At 27.0% G+C, this 14,504-nt stretch overlaps 2 long non-coding RNA genes across 2 annotated transcripts; one reads left to right on the plus strand and one right to left on the minus strand.

Annotated features, from left to right (window-relative positions):
- Positions 1–2,300: 2,300 nt before the first annotated feature.
- Positions 2,301–3,044, minus strand: LOC126548974 (uncharacterized). The gene is made up of 3 exons (XR_007603100.1): positions 2,907–3,044; positions 2,687–2,815; positions 2,301–2,618 (listed from the first exon to the last, which is right to left on the minus strand). It is a non-coding gene; the product is annotated as an uncharacterized LOC126548974 (long non-coding RNA).
- Positions 3,045–8,104: 5,060 nt separating this feature from the next.
- Positions 8,105–10,683, plus strand: LOC126548997 (uncharacterized). Its single transcript, XR_007603139.1, has 2 exons — positions 8,105–8,277; positions 10,399–10,683. It is a non-coding gene; the product is annotated as an uncharacterized LOC126548997 (long non-coding RNA).
- Positions 10,684–14,504: the final 3,821 nt, after the last annotated feature.

Here is a 14,504-nt window from a genome sequence, read left to right on the forward strand (position 1 = left end):
GAAATGTGTATTGTTTGTGGTAAAATTCAATTCGAAATTCCTCAAAACTATTACAAATGATAATATTATTATACTCGATCGTTTTAAACGCAGTCCAGATTGTTTAAAAATAGTATGCCTAAGTCTATTTTACATAGGTACATACGACATCCCAATCATTGTACCTAATTGCCGATTGAAATGCTAAGAAATAGCATCAAATCTAGCCAAATTATTATAACGCCATGACCTATTTGTGAATCTATTATATTGCAAATAAACATAATATACGTATTTGAAAAATAGTGTATATTGGCCATTAAAAATTATAATATAATAATAAGCAATAAACATATTTTTACATTATATTATACTTTGTATTGACAAAATAAGCGTGAAAATATTATATTACTATTAAATTAATTTTATTGCAAACCAAAACCAATCTTATAGTGCCGCGTCCTCGCCATTTGTATCGCTAATATTGCACGCGTGAATACAAATTGCCCAATATGCGCCTTTTGAAAAACGAAATTAATCATAATATTTTATATTACTTTAGTATAAATCTTATACTATCAATATTTATTTGTCTTAATCGTGTGGTGATTATTTTGGTATAATAAGAAATTAATAAATTAATAAATAATTGTACTAGAACAACTATAAAAAATAAAACGTTGATGAAAAAAAAACTAGACGAGTTAATTTTTCGAATTATCTTTACAATTCATTCGAAGTCTCGACCTAACGTTAGATTTATATTCTTTAGTATTTAGTTGTAATTAATCAAGTAAATATAAAACTTAAATTCTATCGATTTTCAATACTGCAGTTATACATGCATAGAAATATATAATATATAACAATATATTAGTGTTCAAATATTTCAAATTATCGTTTTCACAATATTTTTTCACATTTAAAATAAGAGAACATTGACTGTACAGTGCTGTTTTTAAATTTTCATTACCAATAAATACGAAAAAAATTCTTATTTCTTCAAAATGCATTATTCTTGTGCTTTTAAAACTTCAATAACTTTTTTTTTTTTGTTTTGATATCGAAAAAATAAAAACAACGTTGGACAGTCAAAGTTCTCCCTTTTTCGCGGTTCGCAAAAACACCTATTAGCGCGTTCTCTTGGCCGTTTGAACGTTTCACCCTCAATGTAGCGTCCTCTAAGGAATAATAAAACATTTTTTTTTTAACGATTTTAATAGAAGATTTTATAACGATTTTTAAGCGTTTAAATTATTTATGAATAATTGTAATAGTAAGTAATCTATTTTTAAAAACATTTAAACTATTTATTCGAGTGTAATTAGTAGGTAATTACTATACTTACCATTTGCACGCTGAACAATGAACATGCATAACATTAGGTATAATATTATAATATATTAAAGAGGCAAAAAGATTAATTCGAAAATAGCAAACTGAAAAACTGAAAAAATAAAAAACAAAATTCTTTATTGAATATTATTGTTAATAACAGAATACCTACTAAGAATAATATATATTATATTTTATTTTTGATGAATTTAATGTTTTATAAGAAAATACATTGTAAGTTTTATTCTAACAATAAACTATTTTTATGTATTATTAATTTCTGAGCATAATGATTATTTATTTTAATAAATACTATTATAATATAAATTAAAATAGTGAACTTTTAGTTACTCAAACCACACTGCAGGTAGTAAGCTACAGAAAATATTTCAAATTAAATAATGGAAATTTGCAGAGGGATCAAAAATCGACTGTACTACTGTATTGGTAGTAAATTTGCCGAAGCTATAAACAAGGCTACATACTGTATAAGTTGGGATAGCTATATTTTATATTTGTTCAAAAAATAAAATATTTTTCAATGTTTTTATTTTAAGTATAATTGCAAATTAAATTTATTTAACAATAATGTCTATTTTATTATATATATTGTATAATCAGATGACTATTCTAGTCTTATTACTATAAAAGTAGAGTGTAACATAAGTTTCAAATACCAAGTATAGGTACAGTAATATTTCAGGTCTGAACAATCTTTGAATTTATACAAACATAAGTATATTTTCTTCAGTAAATTCTTATTCCAATATGTTTTATTTAATTTATATAATATAATTATTAAAGGCTGGAATGTCCACCTTCTTCACTTCCTTTCTTTTTTTCTTTCTACTTCCTTCTTTGAAAAAACAATTCATCTACAACCACAGTAGGCCAGTCAAACCTACATAATGGAATTATTTTAATTGGTAACAACAATAAGGATTTAACCCTGAATGTATATGCCGATCAAGCACAAAACACTAGTAGTTAGCTTGATCGGCATATACATTCAGGGTTAAATCCTTGTTGTTGTTACCAATTAAAATAATTCCATTATGTAGGTTTGACTGGCCTACTGTGGTTGTAGATGAATTGTTTTTTCAAATTTTTGGTATTAACTTTTGATATAGCTTCGACAGCGTAACCTACCTTTTGCTCAAGTCTAACAAAAAATTACAATCTCGGGCTTTTATATTGACCGGCCTGGTTTTTCGATATTTTTCAATTTATTTTTAATAGTTTCGATATCATCATACCTATATTGATGCTATTATTTCCATATCATGCTTGTTACTTTTGGGTGCCTATGTTTAAAAAGAAAAAAAACGAATAATTATAATAATTTTATACTTTCTAAACTTAGTTTACTTACTAATGTCTGATTTTTTTTTGTATAACTGTATCCGTACGTTATGTTTATCAAATATGATAAACAAATTATAATTTTAACAAAAACCGTTTTCATGTTAGATTTTTTTGGTTTTTCGTAAAAATCTTCAATCTAAAAAAAAAATACGTAACAATATTATTTCTAGTTACAAATTAATCAAAAACCATTATGGCATTATAATATTTATTTGCGTTAATTATACACGATTTATTATAATGCATTTGACTTAAAAAAACTGTGATCAAGCTTTCATCACAAAACCTTTAGACAAAATGATTTGTTATTTCTAAATTCGTCAATCATTGAAACGTAACCATGTATGGTTATATTGGTTTTTTTTCTGTTATTCGCCAGCATATAATATTATTATTTTAATAATTTTTTTTGTGTAAGATATCAACCTGACACAACACATATAGTCGCTATAGTGAAGTATTATTTTGATACAAATTCGAATTTTCAAGAAGAGTTTAAATTTGTATCAAGCTATTCGGGTTATTTTATTTTAACTCGTTGTATCATTAGTTTTAATTGTTTATAATATTTATACGCATACAGATATTTAAGAGAATTATCAAATTAAAGTTAAATTAATAATTAATTCGTATAAAATTCTTGAAAGGAATAGTTAATCTATGTAGGTAGTATCGGCTTGGCATACAAAAGGCCTATACACAAAATATTATTCTATATATTTAATATTAATAAATTCACTCACAAATAAAAGAATAAAGATGATTAAAACATTACGGATCATTGATTTTTGAAATATTATTAAGTAATTTAGCGTAAAAAATTGTTACGTTTTGCTGAACGTAAATATACTGAGCTATAAAGAATTAAAATTAATGAACTAAAATAGAATGACTAAAATGCATTGACTACTCCCACAAACATATGTTAAACATTTTGTTTATTCTTATAATAATTATTATATTACATTAAGATTTCAATATTGGAGATGCTCTATTGTCATATTGCCCATCTGAAATCAAATACATATCTTTAATTATGAACTTAAACTTTAATCCATATTTCTTAGAATATAATTTTAAAAAAGCATAAAATCGATTACACATTTATACAAAATATTATAATATGTGGAATTGTGGATGGTAAACATAGCTATAATAACATTACGAATGTCGGAATGTACAAAATACAATCTTCATAATAACAAATAAAAAACATTTTTAAAACTTTAAAAAATATTAAATATTAATACGATTAAAAAAAAACAGTCATACAATGGCAATACATTATGCACATGTAAGTATAAATCAAAACATTTTTTAATTAAACATAAAAAAGTGATACCTAATATTATAATATTTTATATATCCTGCGCAGCGTAGCGGACTCCTGAGAATATTTTATTCGTATGCCTTTGACCACCAGGGTAGTCACCGATTCAATATTTCTGTGTTTCAACAACTCCCCTCGTATGTGGGGTAGATGTCAGCATTGTCGATCCATCGCCGTTCGTTGTAACCTTTAAATGGTGTGACTACAAATCTTTAAAGTAAGAAAAACATAATCATATTATACTCTATCGAAAATAAATCATCATAAGTTGGTATTATACGTCGTATCTTATCCGGAAAATCATTTTTTATACTATTAGCCATTAGATGATTGACATAAGAGGCAGACAGAAAGTTGCTGTGAATTTGATCTCTGCTTGATTTTAATGTATTTTATTACATTGATATAAACGTTCATTAGAATAATTAGGTAAGTAGATAGGTATAGTACCTAATTTGGATCTCTTACATTTTAGAATAATTAAAAATAATACCTAATTTTGGTCTCTAACATTTTTCACACGTCTTCAGCCTAATAATTATTTTTTATAGTGTATCAAAGTATTTTCCACCATAGATGTTTAAGACTATAAATAAGACGTAGGCATCACGTATAAGACGTATGGCAATGCAATACAATATTACTAAGTTCCTATGTAATTATCTCGATCTTATAACTTTTAATAAATATTTGTTTTCAATCGCATGGTAACCATTAAGGTTTTTTGATATTATTTTAAAAAATATACGTAAAATTGTTAAAACATAATATGCGCTAGAGATTGGATGTCGACTGCGATTTAAAATTCTAAGTGATCAAAACGTTCTAGTCGAGTACTTATATCTAAATATTACCGTCATCGTGAATAATGCGACCACGCGTTCGTATAATAAAATCGTATTGGGATCTCACACGTTAAGTATATAATATATTATATAGGTACCGGTAACCGTATTTTTTTATTTTTATACTTTCACTGGGACACGTCCCATATCCGAGAGCTCAAAATAATCGACAATGGTAGTGTATTAATATTAATAGAATTTATTGTAATATAAAGGTAGCCTGTAAATAATTGTAGTTAACATTTTTTTTTTCGTCACATGCGTCACGCACACACAAAACCCGACGGGACGCGACGACGCTTCCGTTTCCAATAATACAATACCAGAAGCCGAGAAGGGGTAAATAATAAAAAAAAAAAAATGGCGCACCAATGACGGACATATTGATCGATCGACGGTTCTATTATATAATCTCTATAAAATATGTTTATTGTGTGTGTCCCTCATCGACCATTTTGCGCGGTGGGATATAAAAAAAAAAAAAAAAAATACCTAATAAAAAACGATAACGACTGCTATGATGTCTATGTGTACGCGTGTCCGTGTTGCATTGTAGGTAGTAATACTATACCTATACCAAACATAATAATATTATATTGTTTGCACAATGCACATAATGTATATCAATAGATTAACAATGTGTATACTAGAAAAAATATTATTGTAATAAAATATGACTTGATTTGGGCCTGAGATATTTTCTAGCCTATTCTTTTATACGTACATAATCGTTTCTATAATACACGAGACGTTAAGCTATTATTGTTGTTTACCTATAATATTATTTTTCCAAAAAATATGGTTTTTTTCCGTTTAATTATTATTTATTATGATAAATAATAACATCTCTCGTAAAATCGAGTCAACCCTCTTCATCGTCCTCGTGTGTATTGCAGCGTGCATAAGTCATACAACAACCCACTAAAATAATCGTAAGACGTATGATTTTCCGATGAATTACGACGTTGTAGTAAGTATGTTCATCTTTACACTCAGTTATTATAGAAGTTGTTATAGATATACCCTACTCCATTACTTCACTATAATAACTGCAGCTGTGTGTAAATATAATAATTGTATTGCATTTTAATAAACATTATTATTAACTTAAAAATGTATAATAAACGATTTTATAAAATATGAATAGACACCTTTTAAGTAGCCGGTGTATTCGTGTGTTATTGTATTATGCACATTATATTATATAATATTTTAATCATATTATGAACCATATGGCTTGGCTTATGTTTACGTGGTGTTGAACGTAGTGTGAGGGTTTACTACCTGTGCATGATACGTTTATAATGTTTACTAAATACCAAAAACTTATAATGAATGTAAATTTTTTAATTGATATCACGCATGATCTGTTTAGGAACTAAAGATACGTGCGATCTTACAAAAATATACAGGTATACAATACTACGTCGATAAGTCATACTTAGTTTGACTTATCTCTTTGACGAAGAAAGAAATATAATAGGTATTATAATTTATAGTGTTGTAAATTATTATCAGTAACTTACTGATCATAAAAGTATCAACCATATTTATATTAATAAACTATAATTCGCTTAAAATTTAAATAATATATTTGAAGACGAATAATTAATTATGATTATTTTCTCGATAGTAGAGAATTCAATGAAAGCCAAACGGAAATATGATAAACCTAACCACTTATAGTAACCAAATTTTGCATATACTATCAAATATTAATATATTTATTAATTTAATTAATAAAATATGTATTATTATTAATTTATAATAGGGTCAATGTAATAAGTGAAATATAACCAGTCATATACTATACTACATTAGAAAAGATTTTAATTTTCTTTGAAGATTTCTTACTTTCAAGTGATCTCAGAAATCCAAAAGATTAAAGAACATTTTAATACTTTTATAATAATCTGATTAAGTATGATAATTTGATAAGAATAATTTATGAATATGCCCTTAAAATATATTTCAATATAGCTAGTGTTTAATACTACCTATACTTGCTATATTTCTAACCTATGCTCTTATACAGGTTATATCTACAGTTTTTATTTTGTAAATGTTTTACATAATAGTATTTCAATAAATGAGAGTAATAAATCGCTGATTGCATTAAGCTACCTATTAGTCAATAATTAAGCTGAACTTTTCTAAAATATTTATTGTTTTAGTTACAAATTAATTTTAAGCTATACTAACTTTATTTTTTCAGAAATATAATTTATAAATTATCACGTATCATCATAATAAGAAATCAAGTACCTACTACCCGCGTGTTTGACCAGCCGTGTACTAATAGCAGAATATCCCTTTGCCCTAAAAATGTTTGGAATTTTTTTCATTCAATTTAATCGCTATCAACATTAAATTTATAACCACTGCATGCGTACAACGCCATAGGTCATTAATAAGTTAGGTTTAGTTTTGTGTTGCGTTATATATTATTTTATTTAGTATTATTGAATACACATTTTACTTTGACAAATAAACAACTTTCATGATTGATGTAATATGTATATCATAAATTAAAACTTAAAATACATGATGCTTATTGGAAAACTCAAATAGTAAATAATAAGTAGGTGTTAAACGATCAATAATTTATTAAATACGCATGTCCACATGAAAAATAATAGAAAACGTCATAGAGAAATATTGTAAAAATTTGTAGAAAAAATAATTTCAATCGATATGCAGACAATATAACATGTACATAGACTTAAGACGTTCTCAAAGTCAAAAAAAAAAAATCACCATAACGTAATATTCTATAGGGTACATAAATTATCGGCACTCGTGCACTCGTATAATATGTATTTTAGGTCCATTAATCGACGAGTATTTATTTTTATTTTTAAAGGAAGTCTATTAGAAATAATAAGTACATACTTCTAATATATAATATTATAATACAAGTCATAGTATAAGAATATAAAATAATATCATTTAATTGGGTATTGAAATAATATTATAATATATTATAAACGCCTGTGTTATACATATATTATACAAAATGTGTGTGTTTAATTGTAATGTAAAAAAAGAATAAATAATTTTCCGAATCATTGTTTAAAGATGTAATAAAAAAAAAATAATAATAATTAATATAAAAACCCAGAATGCGAATTTCGGATTGTTATTGTTTTCGTTATCGGCTTGTTAATTAAATGTATTAAACGTATATATTATCAATATTATCGATCTACATATATTATAGCCTACAGTCAGTACCGTATGGTCAGTATGACTATGAAATCGATCTCGAGCATTTCAAAATTTAAGATTTAGTGTTTTAATTTGAAACATCTTTGTACTACGCACCGATCACTTCATTGGATGTAAAGAGTACGTTATCTATGTATAAAAATATTCTGTGGGACAATAAAGTCCATAACTGCAAAAAACCTACTGAAATATACGGTAATTATTTCTTTTTTTAATTTAAATTAGTATTTAAATTATTTTTATTAATTTATATAGGTAACTAATTCATGTTAATTTTTGGTCAAACCTTTTTTTTTGCTTTTTTAAAACAATTGTGTGTTTTTTTAGTTGCTATTATATTCTTTAAAACCCGAGCCTATTTATTACAAATACTGCAAACACTTCTAATGTATTAATTTAATTGCGTAATTTTTTTTTTAAATTTACTGTTCATAAAATATTTATAAAGTGTGTTATAATATTGAGTCGTGGTATTTTAATTAACAAACTAGGAAGTATGGAGGTGTTTTAAACCTTCAAAACCCTGACATGCCCCTAGGTAGGTTCATACCAACAACTATACAACAGCCTTATACAGGCTATAAATATTTTAGGCTTGCCGCGGTTAGTTTGTTTTTAAACAATCATATTATTATCATCCATATTATACTAGAATCGTCACGTTATGATTTTTGCGCTGTCGATTCATGAGTACGTTAACTACCATAATATATTATCATATATTATATTCTATGTGTCATGTCGTTCACCAAAGACGGTGTGTCGTATTATATAATAATATAAACGATGACGATATGCAGCGTGATGAACTCGTGGTTAATAGTATAAATACCTATGCGATTTCGTATTTTGACAAATGACCACCGCGGCGCGGACACCAACGACGGTTTCCGGATCATCGCATGTGCACACGTATGTATATATTCCGACGTGGGGTGGGCATATAATATTATTATGTGCGTGCACGGATTATATTCGGTCAAAGGCAAACAACACGCGCGCCCGTTGTCTGCCGTTTTATTATAATATTTGTCAATAGTATATAATACCTATATGTATATACAGGACGGTTTGCTAAGCACGCTCGCTCTTATTTTTTCGTTTAATACTATTTTTTAATAATTAATTTATTCAAATATTTTACGATTCTTGAGACAGTCGAGATTTTCTGTTCTATTCGAGGACCACGACGATGATACGAATTTCTGTTTTTCAAATAAGAAACCCCCTTACCCTTTTTTTATTATAGAATAATCGAGTGAATGATTTTTTTGAAAATTTTGATATATCATCAAATTTTAAATTCAAACGAGTAGTTTTTTAGTTATTGAAACTTGCGTATATAGATAGGTATTGAAAATAATACTCCTTAAAAATAGTTTTACAAAACTATAAAATAGTCGTGACATCGGATCTAACATAATAACACAGTGCATTTTTTAAGAAGTTTTTAAAGGGTTACAAAAAATAAATTCTCAAAATAGTCAATTACCTATAGTATTAAAGAATTATTTTATACTTGCCTAGTTCTTAAAAATAAAGTTATAGGAACAAAATATTTTCACTATAGGTGACATTTGTGTTGCCTAATTTACTGCAATAGTTTAAAAAATGCACTGTAATAACATTACATAATATTTTATTTGGATCATTTTTATGAATTATAAACATCACTAGATTAATATAAATTACCAACATTTTCAAATTATCGTTCAATAGTTAAATCGCTCTAGAAAAAATAGTTTGAATTTTTATTTTGATACATCGACATTTTCGGAAAAATTAATAGGTTACAGTTGATAAGGGGACTTGTCATCGTTTCAAAAACAAAGTTTAGACTTCCATTAAAAATCTCCAGAATTTGAATACGGTGTCTTTAACATATATAATATATATATATTACAAATAATATCTGTAACGTCAAAGAATAAAAAAGGGGGTGAGGCGAGCGCGCACGTTAAATCGCCCTGTATATTATATTATATAATATATTATTTGAAAATTATCGCGATGGTTTGAATAACGCTGCGGATGACCATGGTCCGCGTTGGTATCGGAGGGTCGGTCGACAATAATAGTTTATAATATTTCCGTGTTCGGACGTCTAGTCTGGCGTGCACAACTGCAATAGTATGCAATATTATGTATATTATTATATATACTGTATACGCCTATCTATGTATACAGAACTCGCGTGGATCGTGCGATAGTTTTAATCTCCGACAGGCGTCCGACAACGATATGCATACTATTATATATTATCGTTATAATAAATAATAGGACGACAATATTTATTTTGTATCCTATTTGTTTTAGCGTCCGAAAAAACACGTTCGCCACCCGCGGTCACGCCGACCCCTCGACCGTGTGCCGTGTGCCGCTTGCGGTTAGGTCAGGTCAGCCGTGCGGCGGACGGACTGCGATATTTTTGGGAATTTTCCAAGTACACAAACAGACGCACACATTTTAGCCGTCGAAATATTATCGAATCTAATTAGACGCGTGTTCGCGTTATTTATATTCTATTATTATTTATATATATATATGTATATTATATTATATTTGCAAATATTATTATTATATGTTTGTTTTATCATCGGAGCACGTACGTTTTTCGTTCTTTTGGGAATTTCAGCACATGTACGTCGAATGTAAAATGTGCATAATATATATGTGTGTGTGTGTGTGTACGTATTTACACGTATGTGTGAAAATGACCAATGATTAAACACACACATTTTTCGTGTGTCGAGTGTTTCGGCGAAACGGAAGCGTGCAGGTGGAGGAATCTACATTCAATATAATACTATATCGGTAGTTGGTCTCCGTCCAATGTGGTTAAAAACTCGTTAATTTTGTTTTGTTTTTTTATTATTATTATTGTTATTTATGTTTATTTTTTAATCGCCGCCCATCACGGCGCTGCCCATAATATTATAATATGTATACGTATATATTGTTCACGGTAATGTCACTGGGTCCAAATATTTATTAATTATAACCGGACGTCCTACGTGGCGGAAGAAGAATGACATTTTTCGATTTATTTTCATAATTATATTATTATTATTTCGTATTATTATTATAAATATATTATTGTTTCCAATAGCAACTGCGCTGCCATCCGTTCTCTCGTTCACTATATATATATATATAAAATATTTCCATCATTTCCACGCTTTTTTTGTTGAAAATATTTCGATGGGTTCAGTGTTTAAAATTCTCGATATTAATTATCAAAATCCAATGAATAGTACGCGGAATGGTAAAAACGCTCGAAATCACTGGTAAAATATATATTATTTATGAACCATTTACGTTGGTGATGCGTGTATAGGTATATAGATTGTGTATCGTATATATATATATATATATATGTGTGTGTGTGTGTGTGTGTATTATCATATAAAAAAAATATACGCCATACGCATAATATGATTTATGGCACTATTTACCTTTTTGCCACCTATTGTAAATTGTTGTGCATGATAATTTTAATTACCTATACCTAAAATATGATTAATAATATTGAATATTATAATAATAATTAATTTATCAGGTTCTTACCGATTTCTTTCTATTAGTTTTAATTTAGTTGACCTAGTGTAAATCTGACATTATGAGAGATAAGTGTTGACATGATATTAATGTTGTGAACCCGAGGAAAACAACACAGGTGGTAATTTATGCCAAATGAAACACGCTTATTAACTTTAATAACTTTATTAGCTTAAAACATAAAACATCATTGAAATACTTTTGCTAGGTACTAGGTAGTGACAAGCTTCGACGATTAGATAAAACACATTTACTATTACTTTAGATCAGTGGTGACCAACTACCCCTCACGATAATTTATTAACTAGCCCGTAAAAGTATTAAAATTAAAAAAAAATTTTATTCAATTTTATTAAAAATACGTATAACGTCTGTAAAATGTAATGTAATTGATACTTCTCATTTATTATCGTAAATTACGTTGTTAATTAAACATGGCCTTGTGTTGCAGCCTTATGGCGTTGCACGTCATCTAAGTATAAATAACATCGTATTTATCGTTTTGCACGAACGTCATTATGCATCACTATTTACCAAATATCAATTTAGTTGTTTCTTGTTATTGCGTTGTGTGGTTACAATTGATAATGTTAAAAAAAAAACAAAAGCCGATTCCGAATGTCGTGTTTTTCAAAAAAAAAACAAATACATACTTACCCTACCGGCCACCAAGAATTTTTTATGACTCTCGGTAAAAAAAAAAGGTTGGTCACCGCTGTCTTATATTATCCTGCACTCCAATGGTCAGTAAAAGGGATTGCTTAATTATTTGTATATTATAGGTTTTTTTTAAATATTTGAGCTATAATTATTAATTAATGTTATACTTACCTCTTTTTCTTGTTTTATTTAATTTAGGTAAGAACTTAAAATGCATTCATGCGTTTTGACAAATTATAATTGTAGAATTCTCTTCAATTCTTTTGTTATGTTTATTGTTTCATAGCAAACGAAATCCCAATAATTATAATCCTTGATACTTCTCATTTCATACTAATCTGATTTGCATCCGATATCAGCAACTAAATTCTAAAATAAGACTAAACAACAATATGTAAATACAACAATAGATTGTAAATTTGCTGATTTCATAACGTTATGGTTATAGAAGTATTTTTTATTATTTTTACCCTGTCAGTGGTTTTCTACCTTCCAGTTAAATAAATTGATTAATTAAAAAAAAAAAAAATTAGATTTATTTAATACATCTTAGAAACATAGTTGTACGACTTATATTAATATATATACAATATTATCCAAATAATAATAATATGATAACTGAATGTATATACATTGATGAAATTCATTATTACGCACATATGTCATATATGCATATATTATAATGTACGTTTTGTTTCAAAAGTTTTTTAATAACCTCCTTGAAAAGTCTATAGGTGTGCTTTTCATGTGAATAAGTGCATTTATTAATGATGTTGAATGTTGATTCTTGGATTTACCTAGTAAAGTAGTAATCCTAGTACGGTTTATTAAGTGATGAAAATGAGTAAAATTGTTTTTTTTTACCTAAGACAAATAACTTACCGTTTATAATTTTTATACCTATCAACATTTTAGTGAAATTCTAAAATGTTACCGATTTATTTTTAAGTTTTATCATTCATTTTTTTACGTATTAAAACATTATTAACGATAATTTATAGTACTATATCTACCAGCTATAATACTATAAATTACTTGCAAAGGGGTGGTAATGAGGGTTCAATCCCCATCCCGAAATTTCAAGGAAATTATTATGTAAGTACTAAGTACGTTTTATTGAGTAAAGGTGATTTCTTTCAATATAAACTTCTTGCTAAGTATGAAAATTTAGAATCTTAACCCCCTTCCACTCAAATATTTGTTTGTATACGATCTTGATACCTACTTATATATAACTTACACGCGTTTATATTTTATAGATTATAGCATGCCGGCATGAGCGTACATTATATAGTTAACATAAAATATTATTATACAGTTTGGCATAGGTTATTAAAATAGCTAATATTATATATCATTACATTTTATCTTAAACACAAAATAAATAATTTCAATTCACTCGTTTTATTTTATTTGTTTACTACAAAAGTGTATGTCTTGAATGACTGCAACATATAATAATAAAGCAATATAAAACGAAACAAATACAATTGTTGATGAAAATATTCATTTTTATTCTAACCTTTATACATAATCATTAGAGATTTTATTTAGGTACCTATAATTTATTATTCGTTTTATCTTTATCACAGTAATAAAATAATTTCATTATTATAGTTTTAATATTATGATACTAAAAAAACAGTTTATAGAAACATAAAACAAATAGCTAAAATAAAATATAATGGGTATGTAAGTATCTGTATTGGGTTTTTGAATTCATGATTGGCTATAAAAATTAATTATCTAAAAAATTAATCTTAAATATATATTTTATATTTTTGTTTGTACCTATTTAAATTTTATTAATCATCATTTTGAAATGTAGATATATAATATATATATATATATTAATATTACTTTAGAAGTAAGCTAAAAAAAAGTTTAATTTTTTTTATTTGAGTACAATTTTTTGAAAATTATTTATGTACATTGTACATGTATCGTAATGTAGGTAATTGTTGACTCAATAGAATTTATTCAATTTATGACTAAAAGAAATTTGTAAATTCAACACATTAACCCTTTCCTGTTCACGAACGTATATTTTGAATGCACATATGGGACACAGTTGCTTAACAATGCAATCATTGAAACGGTCATTGGAATATGTTAGGGGGATTCGCAGTAAAACGGGTTTTGTAGCCCCTAAAAACACGTAGGTATTTCCCCCTAAATAGAATATTTCAAGTGGTCAGCGAGTG

Source organism: Aphis gossypii, chromosome 1 (genome assembly GCF_020184175.1).
Source record: "Aphis gossypii isolate Hap1 chromosome 1, ASM2018417v2, whole genome shotgun sequence".
Classification (NCBI taxonomy): Eukaryota; Metazoa; Arthropoda; class Insecta; order Hemiptera; family Aphididae; genus Aphis; species Aphis gossypii.